Genomic DNA, 23,742 nt, shown 5'->3' with positions numbered 1-23,742 from the left:
CCAAAATAGTGAAACCGAAATGTTGCAGTTGGAGATTTTCAGTTTGGCCGACTTGGACTTGAACCTCACTAGTTAATTCTTGCATAGTTTCGGATTTGGTGAATAGCTAGGAAAATAATTTTAATGAAAGTATTGATAGATCATATAATCCATCACCGCGGTGACATTTGCCTCTTCCAAGGATTCTAATAATTTGCCAAGTGTGGAGTTATTAGTGCCTCGCTATACCCACACAGAGAGGCTCCTTTGCCAAGTATACAGACATCAAGTGTGTTCTGTGCGAGCGACAGGTTCTTCATTGTCAAAAACCCTCTTAATGATCTCCTCACTCCCCCAAGAACACGTGGCGGCAAGATACCCGTGGATGTATTTATTTCATGTCATGATTATATACTCTGCTGGCCCACCTGACACTTTACGGGGACTGATTCTTCCTATACACACTTATTAGAATCCCAGTTGCACCTAAGCTCTTTCGTAAACTCCAATGCTTTGTGTTTGAAAGGATCCAGGTAATTAGACTTCAGCTACACAGCTCCCTCGCATGATATGATTCTATGGCAGCTGCTTAACCAGTTGGGTAATAATAGGTTCAGGCCGTTATATCTGGGTCTTTTTTTATAAGATGATATAACTGTGTAGCACATCAGATTAATGAGGTGTAGATCTTTCAGTGAACTATAATCATTGCAGCTGGTACGACTACATCATATTTACTTTTTTCTTTTTCTTTGTACTTGTCTTTGTGTTTAAGGTTTAGCACGGAGACAATAGCCTGTAAATACACGAACGACTCAGTTTTCCTGTTTATGTCAGGAATGCGCTAATTGTCATAATGTTATTTCAGCTCTGACAGTGTTTTGCTAGAACCGGCATTTAATATTTTCGAACAAAACCACTCTGCTTCTAACGAGTACTCTATGTCCTAAAATAATGTAATCGTCGACTAAAAGCAGATGACAACGCTGTTAATGCAATCTCCTCTTATAAAGAGAAAATATTGATAAAATATAATGCTATGGAGATTTTTCGAGTATATAGCACTCCACACACGTGACGCACGTCCGTTTACTAAAGTACTTTATGTGTCTTGTAAACGGAAACAAATGTGACCGGCATTAAAGTGGAGATTTCAATAGAAATGGTCACTTCTGTATTTGAGGGCAGAAACACTTAACTTGCTGTCAGAGACCCAGTGAGGATAACTTCCTCTTTTTTTCTAGCACCACGGGGCTAACAGGAGTGAGAGGCATGCTGGACTAGTGAGAGGCACGCTGTGCCAGTGAGCACCTGTCTTCCCCCATCTCAGTGAGCTCTATTACAGCTTATTGAGAAGCCTTGGAAAGCCCTTAGTAAATGAGCCTGCATATGTGCCCTCAAAACGCCTCCACAGATTCTTCTCAGTAAGAAACCTGTGATTGGAGCAATCCCAGCAAATACATTTTGGTTTGCACATGAAACACTATACGTGGCATAACCTTAACAGTCCTATACAAAGTTAAGTGGTCTTATTCTGTTTAGCTGAGACTAGGCCTAGTTTGGTAAGAGCTCAGTTTAAATCTTGGCTATTTACAGCAAATGTAGGAATTTTAGAATGTTTTATTTTATTTTTTTGAATGCATTGGTTTTGTTTTGTTTTTGTTTGTTTTAAAAAATATATTTTTATTAATCCGTGATTTGTTAAATGCATTAAAATAAATATTTGGTTGGCTCCAACCAATAATGTCCTTTTAAGAGTATAACATTTGAAACTTCTTATACTGAAAGATTTTTTGCTTATGCTTAGGTAAAATGCAAGGTTTCATCCAAGCATAACCCTTCTGATTTGGCAAAGCTGGCAAGACAAAATCAGAATGACACAACATTTTCGCTCACAAAATATCTTATGCAAACAGCTTTTATATAAAATATAATATAGAGACTATCATTTATTTATTGTTTGTGCAGATTCAAGTTCTAATGAAAGATATTGCTGACTTTGCGATATTTCAGTATGTGCTTATAGTCACTCTTTACAAGGTGTCTGAAGTAGCCAAATTGTGATAAATAATTTATGATGTAACTATAAAACACCAGAAGGGAAATTGCCAATTGGTTATTTTTATTAGTAGTAGTTTTATACTACCCTGTTTCCCGGAAAATAAGACATCCCCCCAAAAAAAGCCCTAGCTTATTTTCAAGGGATGCTCGTAATAAAAGCCCTACCCTGAAAATAAGCCCTAGTCGCTGGTTCGCTAATCTATGTTTGGGGAATTTGTCCCGAACATAGATTTGCGAGATTCGTGAGTAAGATTCGTGAGTAAGCTAATCTATGTTAGTGGGATTCCATTCGCAAGTAAGCTCATCTATGTTTGGGAAAGTTTCCCGGAACATAGATTTGCGGGTTTCCATGCCCTAGTGAACTGGTCTATGTTCAAGGGAATTCCCCCGAATGTACACATGCTTTCTAGCACATGCTTCCTTTCATTTTCCCCCGAAATAAGACATCGCCCGAAAATATGCCCTAGTGCGTTTTTTTTGGGAAAATTTTAATAGAAGATTAAGGCGCTAATAGCATATTCAGCAGCACTTTACAATTATAGAAAGGGGATATTCAGAGGTAAATAAAAGACCCTGCTCAAACGAGCTTACAATCTATAAGGGTTTGAGGTAGATCGATGTATATCTCTAGGTAACTTGCCCAGGGACACAAACTGGTGAAGTGGTCTGATCGGGATTCGAACCTGGGTTTCCCAGTTCCAATATACATTGTTCTATGATATTCACATAAATATACAGTTTATAGACACCTGCTGTATTATCACATTAATGGAATGAAATGACTGTCATTTTTCCATTTCAACCTGAAGCCCAGATATTAGTGTAAGAGACATTATTTAAAGGATCTTCAGTTTCGGTGAACACCGTTTTGGCACAAATTTTGCAAGCAATCTGAAAAGAGAATTTGAAAATTTTCGGACACAATATTGTAGTGGAAAAGTTATCATCAGTTTTACGGCCCTTACAGTTTTATTTGCGAACGTTCTCGTATATTAGAGGGACAATGTAACCCCTGTTAATGTTTCCTGCTCAATAAAACATCAAGCCAGGTGCCAGATGTCAGGTTTTTGTTTTGAATATCTTCAAGGCACAAACACAAAGTGATTTTTCTTAGTAAACATTTTTTAAGAGTTCTAACGCAGAGTCGGGTAAAAAGGCAGGTCGCTTATAGTGTTTCTTTCTTAAATACAAATAATTGAATTTTTATTATCTTCAACCCTGTTAACAAATAATGTTTCGGGCTCATTACAGTTTTATGTGACTAAAACATTGTTGAGACACCTGAGTTGTTATCTAAAAAGATTTCTTCCATACTCAGAAAAATGTAATAACACTTTATAACGGCTTCAAACTATTATTCAAGTGGGATACATTGTCCTCGGGCACATTAACTCATTAAATTGACATATTCCTAACTAAAAAAAAGAACACAGAATAAGGTAATGCTTTTTGCAACACATAAGTAGATAATGGGTTTGTATATTTACAAGAAACCAAATGGGGGCGAGTGTATAAATCCGTAATTGGCTAAACGTTTTCATAAACATAGCTTACTTCCACACCATTACTTATTAGATACAAAACATTATCTAAAATTGCTTTGTACCAAAACAAAAGTACATCTCACTTTGATCTATTTTCTCAGCCCATTTTCTGTTAATACAGAAGACAAGAAATCAATTTAGATTTCACCAATTTCTCATTTACTGTCGCGCCTCTGAAGCACCCTGACACAGATTTGTTTTTAATTCGCCAACCTTAGGTGCTGACTTGTGTATCCATAGTAATGAATCTTTGTTTATATTCTATCACTGTATGATATATCTTTTATACATGTTTGCAGTCAGTGTAATACTTTTTATGCTGACAAAGAGACTGAATAGTCAATTTTTTTTCATGCCAGGAAGACTAAATTACTCCAGAATATCCCCCACTGGAAAGACAATTGACAAGAACCAAATTGACATAAGTCACTAGAAGCATTGTAAATGTCACTGCAGACACGGAGATGAATATTAAGATAGGAACAGAATTTACAAGGAAATGTGTTGTGAAGTTTATTCACTGTAGTGCAGAGACAAGTTTGCAGAGAAAATAGTTAGAATATTGAAGGCAAATGTACCGTCTTTCTTTTTTGGATTGATAGGAAAAGCATATATTTTAACCCTTTGTTACAGCCATTTCCCTGCAAGAGGAAGGTGCAACGTTGTCATAATTTGAATTAAAGGGATACTCTAAGCACCAAAACAACATTAATAAAGCAATTTTAATGTATAGATCATGTTCTTGCATTCTTATTGCTCAATTTGCAATTTAGCGGTTAAATTACTTTTATATCGATTATGCAGCCCTAGCCACACCTCCCCTGGCTGCGACTAACAAAGTCAACATTAAAAAAGTAATAATTTTTAGTCCGATCTTACAGCACAGTATGTTTACTTCAGAAATTCTTATCACCTGCTTTGTTAATTGAAGCCACATGAGGATGCGGTGTATTCTAACAGTCAATTAATAGAGCAGGGAATTGGATATTCTAAAGTAAACATAGTGTGCAATAAAAGAAGTTTAAAAATTAGTACTCGTTTTCAGTACGTGTGTAGGGAGACTGTGTGAGTCACAGGTAATTTATATAACACCAGCTGCAGACCTGTTATACTTGTGTATTTTGTTTGCCAGTCTTTAAAAAAAAACAAAAAAAAACCTATACTTTACTTTAATTTTTATTGCGTTATAATTTGAAAAAAAGTGGTGGGTAAATTGTCAGTCTATGAGGGGTAGATGTGCAAGTAGTTGGATAGCAAAATGGGAAACTAATTTGCATTTCCAAGTAACATGAGATGGTACGAAGGACAGTCTAGACACAAGAGGAAAGCTTGAATGGTCCGTTTCCTAGCACTATAAACACTACACAAAGCTGAATTGGTTATGTTGCCTAGAGTGTCTCCTTAATATGTCAAGTAGTGATAACATTGTATATGATTTCAAATAATGGCATTTTTTGAGTATCTTGAGAACAGAAACACTGGGCATTATCTATGTAAGCAAGTCACTTTCCTTTGCAATTCCTTAGCATATTCAAATTCATACACATTTAGGATTAAATTACTGTAAATTAACAAGTGTGGCATTCAACCTTATTCTTTACTACTTCAATGCTTTGATTTAACGGAATCTGTTTCTTTGTCAATAAAGGGACACTATAGGCACCCAGACCACTTCAGCTCATTGAAGTGGTCTGGGTGCAGTGTCCCTGTCCCCCTTTGTTCTGCAATGTAAAACATTGCAGTTTTCGAGACTAGGGCAGCCTCTAGTGGCTGTCAATCAGAGCACCCGACTTTTGCCCTCACGCTCTGCAAAATCCTATAGGGAGGAATGTAGATATCCCCCCTCCCCCAAGCCCCACCGTCTGAGGAGACGGAGTGCCGAGGGAGATCAGTGCTGGAATTGGGTGAGTAAACAGTTTTGTTTTGTTTGTAAAGAATACAACTTTGAATATAGAATCTTTAACTTTTTTTTTTTTAGTAATTTAGTACGTTATAGGTATTATTTTGTGCAGCAATGAATCTAAAAGATTCTCTAAAATATTTTCAGATTAATGGTATGTAACTGTTACAATGTGATGGTTTTTTTTTTCTTCAATTTATTTCAAGGGGTTAATATTAATTGAAATATTTTAAACCTGAAAACCCCTTATTAAAACCTGCAGTATTGCTTTATAAATGCAATCTGACAAAGATAAGGCATGAAAAACAGTCTTTTTTTTTATGCTTCACAGAGTGTCACATTTCAGACACGCACCAATATATTCTCACAAATTGCTTCAAGAACATGAATAGTGAGATTAATTATATATCTGAAGGCACTTTAAACAAGACGGAGGTAGAAATTCTGGTATTAGAGTACAATTTTCTTTCTTCTCACAATAAAATTTAATTTTATTTTTCTTTCGCTATTCAAGTTAATCATAATTCAGAGGTCACCGAGGGCCCATTATGACTTTTACACATGAGTTCTTGGCATCCTGACGAATTGCAAAAGAATTGGTGATACATGATAACAGACCAGATGTTACGTAGGCAGTGCATCGTCATGTGGTTTCTATTGCAGACTACTAGTCTTCTGGTAGAATGCTGAGATTTGCCCTATGGTTTTCAGTTATATAAAATTTTTTATCTCTTCGTATCATCCATCCACTCCTATTGTATGGATATGAGGATGGGAATTTGGAGGGCATGTGAAAAGTTGGTGTTTCAAAAGAACATATTGGAGATGTCAAATGACTGCAGGGTATTGATTATTGTATATGTGGTCAAACACAACATTTACAGCCTGTTGCAGGTGAGCATTCGCACTGCTGAATGACTTTTTCTGTAAAATAATAACTGTGGCAGATGTCATAATGTGATACGACTTTGGAAGCGGGTTTCGGAAAATGAAAACTTGTACGAGCATCTTAACTGACATTTAGGAAAGTACTGTGACACTGCGTGGAATTATATATATTTATTTTAAGCTTGTTAGGGGAAACCAAAAGCTACTTGGGAAAACTCACAGACCACTGGAGTTAAATCTCGCTAAAGCTTTCCTAAAGATCAAGTCAGACTTCATTAGGCAATGTTTTTCCAATTTATTTCAAATTTGCTCACAGCTCCCTCCTTGTAACATGTTAAAATAGAAGCGTCAGGGAGCTATGCTCCCTGCCACTTTCTAACCCCTGCCCCATGTCCTCCCTCACTCCATGGGGGTCAGTATAGCACAGGGCCGGCACCAGCGTGGAATGCAGCCGGCCCCCTCTAAATCCTCTCAGGTAAATGGAGGGGATGGGGGGGCGGTGTGTAATATAGAGAGACAAGGGGAGGGGGAAAAATAAAACAGATAGGGAAGAGAGAGACAGAGGCGGAGGGAGAGTGCTACAGGGAAAGGAGGGAGAAAGAGACAGAGGGGGGGAGAGTGAGACACAAGGGGAGAAAGAGGGGGAATAGAGAGATGGTAGAGAGGGAGATAGAGACAGGGAAAAGGGGGAAAGAGAGACAGAGGGGAAGAGAGAGATACACAAGGGGAGGGGGAGAAAGAGGCAGAGGGGGAAGAGAGAGACTGGGAAGGAGAGGGGAGACATGGACACAGAGGAGCAGTGAGGGGGAGAAAGAAACATACAGAGGGACTGGGAGAGACAAAAAGGCATACAGAGGGGCTGTATATATGACTGGTGGATCCAGGGGGGGCAACAGGCAATTACCCTTTCCCCCCCAGATGCTCTCCCCTGCTGGCCAATGCAAAGCTGGCACTGTCCAAGCACCATGTGCCTTCACGGACCGGAGGGGAGATCAGAGATCTCCCTCCCTGTTCTGGAGGCACCATGCAGGCAGCCGGCAGGGGAGGGAGGAAGAGAGGACCCGGGAGCTCAGCCTGCAGCTCCTCCGGGTCCTTCTTGTGCGAGTACAGAGCGTTGCCGCGGTTACAGTGGCAACGCTCCAGCTCTCGCAAGAGTGAACTCTAGCGCTGGAGATACGGGCTAGAGTTCACTCTCACCACTGCAACCTCTTGCCCCATACACACACTGCCCCCCCATACACACACACACACAGCCACCGAAACACATATTGCCCCACACACCCTACCCACTGAACCTTTCACACAAACTGCACCCCTCACACATTGCACCACTGCTCCTATACCCTACCACAGCCCCATATCCCAGCAGACCCCAGGTAAGTTGTCAAACTGTTCTTAAACGGTTTGACTACTTACTCTGGGAGCGGGTCCCGGCACCATAACCACTACACAGAGCAGTAGTGGTTATTGCGCATGGATTATTTCTTTAAATAATCTATAAGTGCCCCTCCCGAGATCAGGCTCTGGATCTCATGTGTGTGTGTGTGTGTGTGTGTATGTATGTATATATATATATATATATATATATATATATATATATATATATATATATATATATATATATATATATATATATATATATATATATATATATATATATATATATACACGTAATACACAGAGAAATGTAATTGAAATGTACCATATGTAATGAGCAGATATTGGCCCAGTCTTGTTGCTAGGTGCATACTCCAGCACAATAACATATTTAAAGTGAAGAGTGCACCCACAGGACTTCAAAATAAACAAGATACCGTCATTTTTTACAGTTGTGCCCTACATACATTCACCATTTCAGTCCCATTACCAAGCTTTTCTTAATATGTCAAGGTAGTTGGACTGAAACATTGGTTATATGCAAAGGCACGTCTGCTTAAAATAAATCTGCACTCTTGTTTTTTTTTTAAGCCTATATGTGCTTTTTTTCACGTTGGAGTAATAATTTTTAATCTTAAGTTATCTTTTCTAACTCTGTATTTGCACACTATGCTGGCGCGACACATTATGGGGCTGGTAAATATTTTTTTTCCAGGGCTGCTTTTAACTCCCAGTCCGGCCCTGTAATAGCATAAGGCAGAATAAAATAGTTGTGAACCGCCCCCTCATCTATTAACTAGCCCCAGCCACCTTTCTATTAAAGGGGACCCCTAGTCATCCCCCCCCCCCCCCCCCCCCGATCAGTTTTTTTTTTTTTTTTTTTTTTTTTTTACACATGTAGGCCCCCACCCACTGCTCATGGGCTGGGGGCTGGGGGAGGACCTAGTTCCTCCCATTGTCACTGGGGCCCCCACCTGCCGCTATTGGGTGGGAGACAGGGGACGGGACAGGACAAGAGGTCCCCCCCATTTTCATTTAAGGGCCCCACAAATCGCTCATGGGTGGGGGCCAGTGGAGGACCTATGTCCTCCCCCCACCTGCCGCTCATGGGTGGGGTCTGGGGGGGTGGGACAATAGGTCCCCCCCAGGGACGGACTGACAGTGGCCTGGGCCCCCGGGCAAAATTAGCAACTGGGCCCCAAGCAGACCGATATATATGCTGGTGTAGGTGTACCATGTATTTGATTATATATACGTGTAAAGTGAATGTATGTTGTGTATATTAACTGTAAGCGCTAGTGTGAGTGAATATGTATGTCTTTGTGTGTACTGTCAGGATATGTGAATTCATAGTATATTTGAATACATGTTTTGAGTTTTATAAATAGGGTAGTATTTTTTTTTATGTGTTTGTGTAGCATGGCAGTTTGTATAAAGGGGTATTTCTGAATTTTGGCAATGTGTTTGTATGAGGTCCAAATTTTGCGTCTTAAATTACAGATCATCAAGTGTTAAATGTTACAACCTACCTTAAAGGATCACTATAATGTCAGGAAAACAAACTTGTTTTCCTAACACTATATAACCCTTAGGTCCACCCCATCCCCCACCCTCAGGGTCCACTTCCCGCTGGGCTGAAGGGGTTAAAACTCCTTCAGCCACTTACCTCTATCCAGCGATGGGCTCCCTCGGTGCTGGTGACCTACCCTCCCCCGCCAACGTCAGCTTCCAAGTGCAGCGGAATGCGCATGCGCGGCAAGAAACGTGCGTGCATTCAAACAGTCCATAGAAAAGAATTTCTCAAAGCTTTCGTATGGACGTTCTGCATGATGAATGCGATTTCCGCATGCAGCGCCGCAGAAACGCCTCTAGTGGCTGTCAGGAAGACAGCCACTAGAGGCTGGATTAACCCTGCAATGTAAACATAGCAGTTTCTCTGAAACTGCTATGTTTACATCTGAAGGGTTAAAACCTGGGGGACCTGGCACCCAGACCACTTCATTGAGCTGAAGTGGTCTGGGTGACTATAGTGTCCCTTTAACGGAACACTATAGTGTCAGGAATACAAAAGTGTATTCCTTACGCTATCGGTTTCTGGCCCCCCTTAAAAACGGGATTTACTCACCTTTTTTCCCATCACCGACCAAACTCCTTGGCACAGTTCAACAATTTTAGATGATCTCAGCCAGCCCAATGCTCTACCATAGGAAAGCACTGGAAAGCTATTGTGCATGTGCGGCAAAACACTACACTGTGCCAATCACCATCTCCTCATAGAGATGCATTGAATCAGTGCTTCTCTATGACAAGTGTTCAGCGTCTCCATACGGAGCATGGAGATGCGGAATGTCAGTGCTGCACATTTTGCAACACTGACACAGGAAGCACCTAGATCAGGGCTGTCCAACCTGCGGCCCCCCAGATGTTGCTGAACTACAACTCCCATGATTCTTTCAATTAAAAAGACAGACATGGAATCGTGGGATGTTCCTAGGCAACAAGGTAACATTGCTTTTTCACTGAAAAGGCAGCCTTTACAGCAAAAACCCTGCAGGGGCAGACTATACTCACCAGAATAACTACATTAAGCTGTAGTTCTGGTAATTATAGCGTTCCTTTATGGTTATGCGTGCAAAGGGGTAGTGACTGCAGAGGGTGCTGGGAGGAAGAGGCTGCAGAGGGTACAGGGGGAAGGGACTGCAGAGGGCACGGGGGGGGGGGAAGAGAGGCTGTAGTGGGTGCAGAGGGTAAAGGGTGCTGTTGAGATTGCAACGGTAAAAATAAGCTGTAGTAAGTGCAGGGAGTGTAGGGGCTGCAGTTGGTGCATAGGGTATAGAGGCTGTAGTGGGTGCATAGGGTATAGGAGTTGTAGTGGGTGCCTGGGGGTGAGGGGCAGCAGAGGGTGAGAGGCAGCCGAGGGTGCAGGGGTAGCAGTGGGGTAGGATCTCTGCAGTGGGTAAGGACTGCAGAGGGAGTGGGGTGTAGGGGCTGCAGAGGGAGCATGGGTTAGGGGCTGCAGAAGGTGTAGTGGGGTTGGGGCTGCAGAGGGAGTAGGGATGATAGGAGTTGTAAGTGTAAAGTGCCTTAGCATGATAGGAGTTGTAAGTGTAAAGGAAGGAGTTACAGAGGAAGCAGGGGCTGCAGAGGGAGCATGGGGTAGGGGCAGCAGAAGGTGCAGTGGGGTAGGGGCAGCAGAAGGTGCAGTGGGGTAGGGTGTGCAGAGGGAGCTGGGGGTATGGATGATAGGAGTTGTAAGTTTAAAGTGCCTTGGCATGATAGGAGTTGTAAGTGTAAAGGAAGGAGTTACAGTGGGAGTAGGGGCTGCAGAGGGAGCAGGGGGGATAGGGGCTGCAGGGGGGATAGGGGCTGCAGGGGGGATAGGGGCTGCAGGGGGGATAGGGGCTGCAGGGGGGATAGGGGCTGCAGAGGGAGCAGGGGGGATAGGGGCTGCAGAGGGAGCAGGGGCGATAGGGGCTGCAGAGGGAGCAGGGGGGATAGGGGCTGCAGAGGGAGCAGGGGGGGTAGGGCTTCAAAGGGAGCAGGGGGGGTAGGGCTTCAGAGGGAGGGGGTAGGGGCTTCAGAGGGAGCAGGGGGTAGGGGCTTCAGAGGGAGCAGGGGGGGTAGGGGCTTCAGAGGGAGCAGGGGGGGTTGGGCTTCAGAGGGAGCAGGGGGGGTTGTGGTGGCAGAGGGTGCAGGGGGTAGGGGCAGTAGTGGGGGAAATATTATTAACATATTAACATATTTGTAATAAAAAAAAATGATTTAAAAAAAATTAAAGCCCCCCTTACAAGTCTTACCTCTCTGGTTGTCCAGACATCCTCTCCTGGAAAGTCCCTCACCACTCCAGGCACAGGATCTTCTTGACACGCTGCCTGTAAGTCTGCTCAGGGCAGCTCCGCACAGCTCACTCTGCACTGTGACTGGTGATGTCACTTCCTGCAGAACAAGCCGCACGGAGCTGCCCTGAGCAGTTACAGGCAGCTCAGTGAGGCTGTGTTTGGAGACAGGCACACTGAGGGGCAGCCTAGTGGGGTCTTTGGGAGGGCCCTATAGCTGTCCCTCAGTGTGCCCTGCACGGAGGAGATAATTAGTAGCAGCAGGGGCCCGCGGACGGCTGTGCGGGCCCCTTGCTGAGTGCAGGCTTGCTGGGGAGATTAACTCCCCAGCTCAGCCGTTACTGCACTGCAGCAGGGGCGGCCCCCCCAGAGCCTCGGGCCCTCGGTCCATGACCGATTTGCCCGAGTGCTCAGTCCGCCCCTGTTCCCCCCGTTTTATCTTGGGGGCCCCCACCATGTGATCGCTCTGACCAGAGTGCTGCAGTGAGACCCGATCTGTCTCCCTGCAGCTCTGTTTGAGTTGGGAAGTGCAGGGAGACAGATCGGTGCAGATCTGTCTATTGCTGTGAAGAAAAAAAAGTGTTATTTATAAAATCCCATTCCTATTACCTCTTTCAAATAAAATGTAACCCCTTTCGTGCCTTTTGATCCCTGCCTGCAATGATCAAAATACAGATCACAGTATTTCACTGTGATCTGATTTTTTCTTTTAACCCCTGAGGGTTAACTTTTTTTTTTTTTACCTTCAGGGGTTACATTTATTTAGTTAGTTACTTAAAGGACCACTATAGGCACCCGGACCACTTCAGCTCAATGAAGTGGTCTGGGTGCCAGGTCCCTCTAGTTTTAACCCTGCAGCTGTAAACATAGCAGTTTCAGAGAAACTATGTTTACACTGAGGGTTAATCCAGCCTCTAGTGGCTGTCTCACTGAAAATGAGTATGTTTTCCTGGCACTGGCACTGGCACTATAGTGGTCCTTTAAATATTTGTAAAATATTTATTTCGCTAGGGTGGGTAGAAGTTAGTGGGGAAATTGGGGGATTTACTGTTAGGCTAGTTAGAGGGTTAACAGTAAAAAAATATGTTTTTAAAGTTACAAAAAAACAAGTTTAAACAAAGTTCTAAAATAGTAAAAAAAAAGTTGTTAAAAGATAAAAAAAAAATGTTTAAATAACTTTTAAAAAGTTTTTTTTTAAAAAGGGAAAAAATGCGTATTATCTCTACACTTGGTATAGGCTAGCGAAAAATTATCCCACGCTAAGGTTCAAAATATATCTTTTGAAACACCCTGGGTTGTCTTCTTTAGGAAATGGTATGCCTTTGTGAAGTAATTGGAAAAAAACAACCTGCTAAAAGTATTCCAAAGTGGGGCATGGACACAGCGTAAAAATTCAAACTTAAATGGCTTTGTCTCAAATGTGCCCCTTCAACGTTGTCATATACCTGGTAAAGGTACATATGGGGTATTGCTGTACTCAGATGACATAGCTAAGCAACATATGATGTATTGTACTGCTGTAGCACACATAAGGTTTGCAAAATATACAGTACAAACTCATTGTGTGTGTAAAAAAGGCAGTAAAAAATGCTTGTTACCACTACACTTGGTACAAGCTAGTGGAAAAATTATTTCAGGCTAAATTTCAAAATATGGCTTTTGAATTACCCTGGGATGTCTTCTTTAAGAAATGGTATGCCTTTATGGGATAGCTGGAATAAGCAGCCTGCTAAAATATTTCAAAATAGAACACAGAACCATCAAAGCCATCTATGAAAAGTCACACTTAAAAATCTGAAATTGACAGGTCTCTTTTATAGCACTGTAACTTCACAAAATAGTTTCTAGGTTATACATTGGACATAATGTTTTACTCAGAAGAGGTAACTAAGCATGCTTAGGAGAAATGTATGACCATGGCACTGATCAAATGTACAAAATACCTAGCAAAAATGCAACATGTATGTAAAAAAAACAAGTCATTTTTTTTTGTTCACCACAAAATTTGAAATAAATTGGCAAAACATTGGTGGCAAGTTAAGGTATAATATATGCCTAATATGATACCCTGGAGTGTCTGCTTTCTCAAGTGGAAGGCCTTTGTGGGGTTATTTGAACAGTCAAACTGCTATGCCACAAACTCATAGGACATAATGCCATCTATGAAAATTCTAGCTACAGAAACTAAAATATCATGGTCTCCTATATGGCATTGTAATTTTCCAGAATAGTGGCAAGGCATTCAGCAGATGTAGCTGAACACAATATGGGTTTCTGTACAGGAATAGCACACACCAGCTCTACGAAATACACATTACAAAAACCTTGTTATGTGTATATGCCAAAATAGAGAAAAAAAAAACACAATTTTACTCCAATATATTGGTGGTGAAATGGCTACATAAAAAGTGTAAAAATAACTTGTAAATAGCCTGTGATGTCTACGCTTTATAAAAATATGCTTTTGTGTGGCAATTTGGTTTTCTGTGATGGGTATTAAACTTCCAAGACAGACATACCAACTTATAAAATTGTTTCACATTGAAATTGTATTTTAGTCCTTGTAGTTTGTGACCTGTAACTTTCAAAATAAACTGAAATCCTACACATAAAAGGGGTTAACATCCGTTTAGTAGATCTTCCCCTTCCGGAGACACAGGCACAGCTACTGCAGAACCCCAAACTCCCGAACAGGATACCAAGTAGCACTCCAAACTCCCGAACTGGAACCTCACGAATAGCTGCTAGCAGCTGAACAGGAAAAGCACCCAAGCGGCTTACACTCCTGGCAATCAGTAAATCCCCCCAAGAACGAGACAAAGCTCCGTGTTGAGGGTCAAGCAGTGAACAGACAGAGCTGTGGGTTTATTGTTCTTATACATAATATATCTACCGTATATACTCGAGTATAAGCCGACCCGAATATAAGCCGAGGCCCCTAATTTTACCCCAAAAAACTGGGAAAACTTATTGACTCGAGTATAAGACTAGGGTGGAAAATGCAGCAGCTACTGGTAAATTTCTAAATAAAATTAGATCCTAAAAAAGTTATATTAACTGAATATTTATTTACAGTGTGTGTATATAATGAATGCAGTGTGTGTGTGTATGAATGCTGTGTGTGTATGCAGTGTGTGTATGAATGCAGTGTGTATATAATGAATGGAGTGCAGTGTGTGTATGAGTGCAGTGTGTGTATAATGAATGCAGTGCAGTGTGTGTATGAGTGCAGTGTGTATATAATGAATGCAGTGTGTGAGTGCAGTGTGTATATAATGAATGCAGTGCAGTGTGAATGCAGTGTGTGTGTATGAGTGCAGTGTGTATGTATGAGTGCAGTGTGTGTGTATGAATGCAGTGTGTGTGTATGAATGCAGTGTGTGTGTATGAATGCAGTGTGTGTATGCAGTGTGTGTATGAATGCAGTGTGTATATAATGAATGGAGTGCAGTGTGTGTATATGAGTGCAGTGTGTGTGTATGAGTGCAGTGTGTATATAATGAATGCAGTGCAGTGTGTATATGAGTGCAGTGTGTGAGTGCAGTGTGTATATAATGAATGCAGTGCAGTGTGTGTATGAGTGCAGTGTGTATGTATGTATGTATGCATTGTGTGTATGAATGCAGTGTGTGTATATAATGAATGCAGTGTGTGTGAGTGCAGTGTGTGTGTGTGAGAGTGCAGTGTGTGTGTGTGTGTGAGTGCAGAGCATTGGTGGGGTGGGCATTTTATTAATTATTATTATTTAATTATTATTATTTAATTATTATTATTGTAATATATATTTTTTTAATGTTGTTATTATTTTTTTTAATGTTGTTATTATTTTTTTATTTTATTATTATTTTTTTAATTTTTTTTTTCGTCCCCCCTCCCTGCTTGTTAGCTGGCCAGGGAGGGGGGCTCTCACTCCCTGGTGGTCCAGTGGATGGGCTGTAGGAGGGGGCTGTCAGGAAGCTGTAACTTACCTTCACCGCAGCTCCTGTCAGCTCCCTTCTCTCTCCTCCGTCCGTGCAGCTCCCAGGTCAGCTTCCTCTGCAACTCTCGCGGCCGCGCGGAGCGTTGCCACGGTAACCCGTGGCAATGCTCTGACCCCGCGGCTCTCGCGAGAGTTGCAGAGGAAGCTGACCTGGGAGCTGCACGGACGGAGGAGAGAGAAGGGAGCTGACAGGAGCTGCGGTGAAGGTAAGTTACAGCTTCCTGACAGCCCCCGGTCCTTGTCTGTATTATGGCAATGGAAATTGCCATAATACAGACAACTGACTCGAGTATAAGACGAGTGAGTGTTTTTCAGCACAAAAAATTTGCTGAAAAACTAGTCTTATACTCGAGTATATACGGTACATCTATACTCTGTTATTAGTAGGCATCACAGCTATATTATATACATAATATACAGTCAGGTCCATAAATATTGTGACATCGACACAATTCTAATCTTTTTGGCTCTATACACCACCACAATGAATTTGAAATGAAATGAACAAGATGTGCTTTAACTGCAGACTTTCAGCTTTAATTTGAGGGTATTTACATCCAAATCAGGTGAACGGTGTAGGAATTACAACAGTTTCTATATGTGCCTCCCACTTTTTAAGGGACCAAAAGTAATGGGACAGATTAACAGTCATAAATCAAACTTTCACTTTTTAATACATGGTTGCAAATCCTTTGCAGTCAATTACAGCCTGAAGTCTGGAACGCATAGACATCACCAGACGTTGGGTTTCATCCCTGGTGATGCTCTGCCAGGCCTCTACTGCAACTGTCTTCAGTTCCTGCTTGTTCTTGGGGCATTTTCCCTTCAGTTTTGTCTTCATCAAGTGAAATGCATGCTCAATCGGATTCAGGTCAGGTGATTGACTTGGCCTTTGCATAACATTCCACTTCTTTCCCTTGAAAAACTCTTTGGTTGCTTTTGCAGTATGCTTCGGGTCATTTTGCAGTATGCTTTTGAGGCTCACCAATGGTTTACATCTTGTAGTGAACCCTCTTTATTCAGTCTGGTGAAGTCTTCTCTTGATTGTTGACTTTGACACACATACACCTACCTCCTGGAGTGTGTTCTTGATCTGGCCAACTGTTGTTTTCCTTACCAGGGAAAGAATTATTCGGTCATCCATCACAGTTTTTTTCTGTGGTCTTCCGGGTCTTTTGGTGTTGCTGAGCTCACTGGTGCGTTCTTTCTTTTTAAGGATGTTCCAAACAGTTGATTTGGCCACACCTAATGTTTTTGCTATCTCTCTGATGGGTTTGTTTTGTTTTTTCAGCCTAATGATGGCTTGCTTCACTGATCGTGACAGCTCTTTGGATCTCATATTGAGAGTTGACAGCAACAGATTCCAAATGCAAATAGCACACTTGAAATGAACTCTGGACCTTTCATCTGCTCCTTGTAAATGGGATAATGAGGGAATAACACACACCTGGCCATGGAACAGCTGAGCAGCCAATTGTCCCATTACTTTTGGTCCCTTTAAAAGTGGGAGGCACATATACAAACTGTTGTAATTCCAACACCGTTTACCTGATTTGGATGTAAATACCCTCAAATTAAAGTTGTAAGTCTGCAGTTAAAGCACATCTTGTTCATTTAATTTTAAACCCATTGTGGTGGTGTATAGAGCCAAAAAGATTAGAATTGTGTCGATGTCCCAATATTTATGGACTTGACTGTATCTACATCTATACTCTGTACTAACAGACATCACAGCTATACTATATACATTCTATATCTACATCTATACTCTGTACTAACAGACATCACAGCTATACCATATACACACTATATCTACATCTGCACTCTGTATTAAGACATCACAGCTATACTATATACATTCTATATCTACATCTATACTCTGTACTAACAGACATCACAGCTATACAATATACATAATATATCTACATCTATACTCTGTACTAACAGACATCACAACTATACTATATACACACTATATCTACATCTGCACTCTGTACTAACAGACATCACAGCCATACTATATACACACTATATCTACATCTGCACTCTGTATTAACAGACATCACAGCTATACAATATACATAATATATTTACATCTATACTCTGTACTAACAGACATCACAGCTATACAATATACATAATATATTTACATCTATACTCTGTACTAACAGACATCACAGCTATACTATATACACACTATATCTACATCTGCACTCTGTACTAACAGACATCACAGCTATACTATATACACACTATATCTACATCTGCACTCTGTATTAACAGACATCACAGCTATACAATATACATAATATATTTACATCTATACTCTGTACTAACAGACATCACAGCTATACAATATACATAATATATTTACATCTATACTCTGTACTAACAGACATCACAGCTATACTATATACACACTATATCTACATCTGCACTCTGTACTAACAGACATCACAGCTATACAATATACATAATATATTTACATCTATACTCTGTACTAACAGACATCACAGCTATACTATATACACACTATATCTACATCTGCACTCTGTACTAACAGACATCACAGCTATACTATATACACACTATATCTACATCTGCACTCTGTATTAACAGACATCACAGCTATACAATATACATAATATATTTACATCTATACTCTGTACTAACAGACATCACAGCTATACTATATACACACTATATCTACATCTGCACTCTGTACTAACAGACATCACAGCTATACTATATACACACTATATCTACATCTGCACTCTGTATTAACAGACATCACAGCTATACAATATACATAATATATCTACATCTATACTCTGTACTAACAGACATCACAGCTATACTATATACACACTATATCTACATCTGCACTCTGTACTAACAGACATCACAGCTATACTATATACACACTATATCTACATCTGCACTCTGTACTAACAGACATCACAGCTATACAATATACATAATATATCTACATCTATACTCTGTACTAACAGACATCAAAGGTATACTATATACATTCTATATCTACATCTGCACTCTGTACTAACATACATCACAGCTATACAATATACATAATATATCTACATCTATACTCTGTATTAGTAGACATCACAGCTATACAATATACATAATATATCTACATCTATACTCTGTATTAGTAGGCATAACAGCTATACTATATACATACTATACAGCTGTACTATATACATAATACATCTACCTCTATACTCTGCCAACAGACATTACAGCTATGATGGCAAACCGTGTGACTACTTTCATTGGTGGGTGCGACCGGGTACTACTGACACCATAACTACTACAGTGGTGTAGTGGTTATAGTGTTTGAACTGTTCCTTTAACTATGAGAAATATATGGATTTTTGCTTTGGGTGCTTGTAGAGTTATTTTCGCATAAATGTAATTTTTCTTTGCATGAGAAATGCATGAATTTTGCCCACCACAGAAGTGAAGCACACAGAGCAGATTCACCAGTGCAAATATTGGCTCGGACATGGGAGATGGTTTCTGTTTAGTGCACTGATAGGAAAACATCATGAAAACAAACTGTCATATTTTACATCTGCTCCAACATATCATTTATCACACAAAAACCATGCACTTTACTTTAAGTGTTCTGAAATGGACTCACAGTTTTTATACAACTATGTGATGTGTACACTGTTCAAAAATAAGTAACTAAACCGGTAGATATTACGTAGTAGGTACTAATGGAGGAGAAAGGCGAAATTGCACACACGGAACGGAAGTAAAGTACAGGAGCACTCAGGACTATGAGAGTAAATAGTCATATGAGAGACAAGGCTATAGGGGACATGATAAAAGAGGTGTTCGGCATGAAGGAGACAGATACCGGTGTCAAGCACCCTGTCCACTGAGCTTATCTTATTACTCGGAGATGATGACAGAACACGCGGGCTCTACAGAAAGATCATCTTAAAACAAAGACATATATAGCTCTCTCTCGTACTGACAAACTCAAAGTGTCATTTTGAAGGAACAAGAGATTTGGTGGCTGTCACACGATCCATACATCTATAAAAAGGGATGTAATGAAAATTGGAAAGCCATGAGAAGCCTCACTCCAATCCACACTGGCTGCTGTCATATGCTTGGAAGGAGAATTGGACATCTTACAATCTTTGGGTAAGAACATTCAATTTAATCAAATAATAACATACTGTATTAGATGTTTAAAGTCAATCTGTCACCCTTTGAGATTTTTTTCATTACATTTACCTTCAGAGGTTTCGCATACTTCAGATCTCTTTTTTGAACCCAGTAATGATTTATGATAAACCGATAATAAAATTGTTAGTCAACATGTTGTCTCTTCAAAATGCTTCATTCTTTTACTTTATTTTTATGACTTTTTATTGCATTTTAAAAACTTACATTTTGATGGCATATAAATATATTGTCAATTTATGTCTAAAAGCACAATCTTTATTCTTGGATTTGTTTCCTCCTCAGGACAGCAGTGTATTTATACAGTGCTTTACTGTTGTTCATAAACATAATACAATTAGCTCACATTCCTATTCCTTATCAAACAGGTAACCGCACGTATAAACTTCTATCTGAAATATGTTACTTTGATGTAATAATGATCAAGCAAGATGGATGCCTCCAGAAAGCTGAGAATACTACGTCATTGTACATCTTTTGGTTTCGAACCAAATGGCAAATTAAAATTTGTAATGATATGCGGTCTCTGGGGTTGCAGCTTAAGAACAAGTGAAATACTTCACGTCTGAGGAGAGTTCCAAACCAAAATGTCAGCAGGTCTCCTTTGTATTAGAGTTATATCGCAGACCATATTTGCAGGATTATTGAAGCTTATCTGTAAATTGCTGCTCATACCCTGCTCTAGGCACAGTGAGCCAGGTTTCCACCTATGAATAAGCCTTTACACCTAAAAAGAAACTAAAAATATGCAAATACCAAATCCATGAGAACATTTAAGGGGGAAAAAAAGTGATGAGGCTGAAAAATGCCAAAATGATCACCTGGGAATGTTCCAGGTGACCTGCAAACTCAGTAATTGGTTTCACTTTGTCATCAGACCTTCGATGCCCATGCAGGCATCGGATGTCATCAAATGCTCATAGGGAAGCACAGGATTCAATGCTTCCCTATGAGCAGCATTTGATTGGACGAGTGTAGTACATGCGTAGTGCATGCTCTACTTGTCTGTAATGATTCTAATCGTTTGATTGGGCGAGAAGAGCTGGAAGACAGATGCTATTGCGGGAGGAGTAGTGAATCTTGAATGCTACTGCTAGAAATAAGATAAGTTAAGAACTTTTTTCCCCTTTTATTTTAGTTTGGGGGGCGTGTGGTGAATCTAACTTGGGTCTAGAACACTAGTATTAGGAATACGTTTGTATACACGCCACAGTGTTTTCTTTAATTTTATGGCAGGACAGGAGGCTTTATATTTGCTTTACCTTCTTTACTGAAACCTCCAGCAGCAAAGAAACAGTTAACAGAACTTTTCAAAACAACCAATGAGAACAAAGCAACATTCGTATAAAACCCCTAAGCAGGCTCTTCCACTTCCTCTTTCTTTGCTGCTGCCTCAGAGTTGACTCTGCTCTGGGTTGTTTTTTATCCTACATGCTGCTTGTTTATTTAAACAGTCTATTTCATCAGTCTATTTAATAGGTTTGTTTAGGCAGCTTAATTGCTGGATTTATTTAGGCAGGTTTCTTGCTGGTTTTGTTTTAACAGTTTGTCTGCTGGGTTTATCTAGGCAGTCTATTGCTGGGTTTATCTAGGCAGTCTATTGCTGGGTTTATCTAGGCAGTCTATTGCTGGGTTTAGCTAGGCAGTCTATTGCTGGGTTTAGCTAGGCAGTCTATTGCTGGGTTTAGCTAGGCAGTCTATTGCTGGGTTTATCTAGGCAGTCTCTTGCTGGGTTTATCTAGGAAGTCTATTGCTGGGTTTATCTAGGCAGTCTATTGCTGGGTTTATCTAGGCAGTCTATTGCTGGGTTTATCTAGGCAGTCTATTGCTGGGTTTAGCTAGGCAGTCTATTGCCGGGTTTAGCTAGGCAGTCTATTGCCGGGTTTAGCTAGGCAGTCTATTGCCGGGTTTAGCTAGGCAGTTTATTCTGTGTTATTTCCTATACCACTTCATGCTATGTAGCTGCTGTATCACTTGTTAACATCTGTTGCTGTATTTAGGCTATTTATCTGATAGATTCTGGATACTGCTCATTGATTTATTGTTATTCTGGGTTACTTTATGCAGTTTTTCTCACTCTGCTGTATGGGGAATGGGTGTCCCTGCTTTGGCTCTGCCTGTAATCTGTTTCCCCTCCCCAGGTTCCCCCCTGGGCTCTGTCACCCATACCCTTTTTCCCTTACTCCCCACCTGCTCCCCGCAGCCCCTGGCCGCTTGCTGAGCAGCTTTTTTAACTGTGGCAGTGCCGTGCGATCGCCACGCGGTAGGCCACGCTTGTTTTTTGTGGCCATTTTGTTGGAGCTGCGGCGGCCATTTTGTTGGAGCCGCATGGGCTCCGTGCATTGCGAACAGCCTGGTCTCACCCACCGAGCTGCTGTGCTGCCTGCTGGCCATGTGGCCAGCCTCCCCTCTATCAGGAGAGATAGCTCAGTTTTTCAGCTATCCCCCTATTTACTGTGCCTGTCTCACATGCTGCATATATAACAGATCCTGGATAGCAGGATCTGTCCCAGGCACTCTCACAGCTCACAACTGCAGCTTACTATGATGTCTGATGCAATATGACTATGTTCCCTATCTTGGCAGTAGACTTGTCACGTTTTTTTACTATTAAATGTGAATCTCAGATTTAAAGGGGCATGTTACTGCTCAAATAAAAATCATTGTTTAAAAAAATCATTGTTTAACAAGACTATGCCACATGTGATATATGCTAATCAAGTCTTTCTCTTAAGGTTCAGTCTTTTCTCATAAAAATTAAATGGCCTGTTTTTCAGCACCTAGCTCCCTTGCCTAGGATTTGCTGCCCTTCCTGCAAGGGACTTACATTTTTCCAGTATACATACACTTCAAAAGTGTATCCTAATATAATACCTGAGTGGTCTGTAGATGTGAGTCAGCTTCTAGCTATATGGACCCTTCTACCCCTCAGGGGGGCTAACTGACCCACATACGGCCCTGTTATTACGTGGGGTGACCTCCCCCCCCCCCCCGGCCATATTTTTGGGGCTCTACCCTCTACTGGACCATAATAATGGACTTATGACACCATTGTGGGCTGGGTGACCCCCTCCCTCTGGCAACATGGCTACCAATGAGTATCCTGCTGGCTCTACGGTGTCCTGTAGGATTAATGCTGAGGGTGACCCCCTCCTGCTTCCTACACTAATGCTCCGGCAATGACCTGTTATTATCATACCGAGGGAGAACCCCTCCTACAGTCTGCACTGCTGGACCTGCAGCGTCCAGGTATACCCGTAAAAGAGGGTACCCCTCCCAGTGATTGAGCTACTGTTCTTACGGTGCCCTGCTATCCGCAGATACTGAGGGTGACCTCCTCCTGTGGACTATTCTGCTGGACCTACAGGGTCCCGTTATAACCATAATGAGGGTGACCCCCTCTCGCTGACTGCACTACTGTGTGTACAGACCTCTGATACCACACTGAGGGTGACCCCCTCTTACCTACAGCACTGCTGGATCTGCAATGCCCGGTTATGGTTATATGAGGGTGACCCCCTTCTGCCGTCTGCACTGCTGGACCGGCAATGTCTGGTTACTTTATTATACGGCTAACCACTACGGCACTACTGTACCTACAGTGTCCGATTATGTTCAGACTGAGGGTGACCCCCTCCCCTGCTGGCCTATACTGCATGGTATGCTTGTGCTTGTTGGGTGACCCCCTCTTGCACGCTGGGTGACCCCCAGTTGGCCGCACCAGGTATCACTCTGACAGTGTTACCTCGATGGCAGTTATGCAATCACGAACGAAGGACAAATCTCCCGCACCCAGAAGGTCACTTGGCCTGTCCTCATGCCACCCCGCTGACCTCACTGCCAGAAACCATCAGTACCCTACAGGGGACACTCCACCGGCCATTTTAGACGCTGCACCAAGCACCCCTGGTACGCGTTGGCTAACGGATGGGTTCATCAAGAGGATCAGTCTTC

At 41.5% G+C, this 23,742-nt stretch overlaps 1 protein-coding gene across 1 annotated transcript in view; it reads left to right on the top strand.

Annotated features, from left to right (window-relative positions):
* Positions 1 to 23,742, top strand: part of KIF16B (kinesin family member 16B) — a 303,581-nt gene that overhangs the window by 253,236 nt on the left and 26,603 nt on the right. The window lies entirely within an intron of this gene.

Source organism: Pelobates fuscus, chromosome 2, assembly GCF_036172605.1.
Source record: "Pelobates fuscus isolate aPelFus1 chromosome 2, aPelFus1.pri, whole genome shotgun sequence".
In the NCBI taxonomy this organism is placed as follows: domain Eukaryota; kingdom Metazoa; phylum Chordata; class Amphibia; order Anura; family Pelobatidae; genus Pelobates; species Pelobates fuscus.
This window is presented reverse-complemented; position numbering and strand designations above follow the sequence as displayed.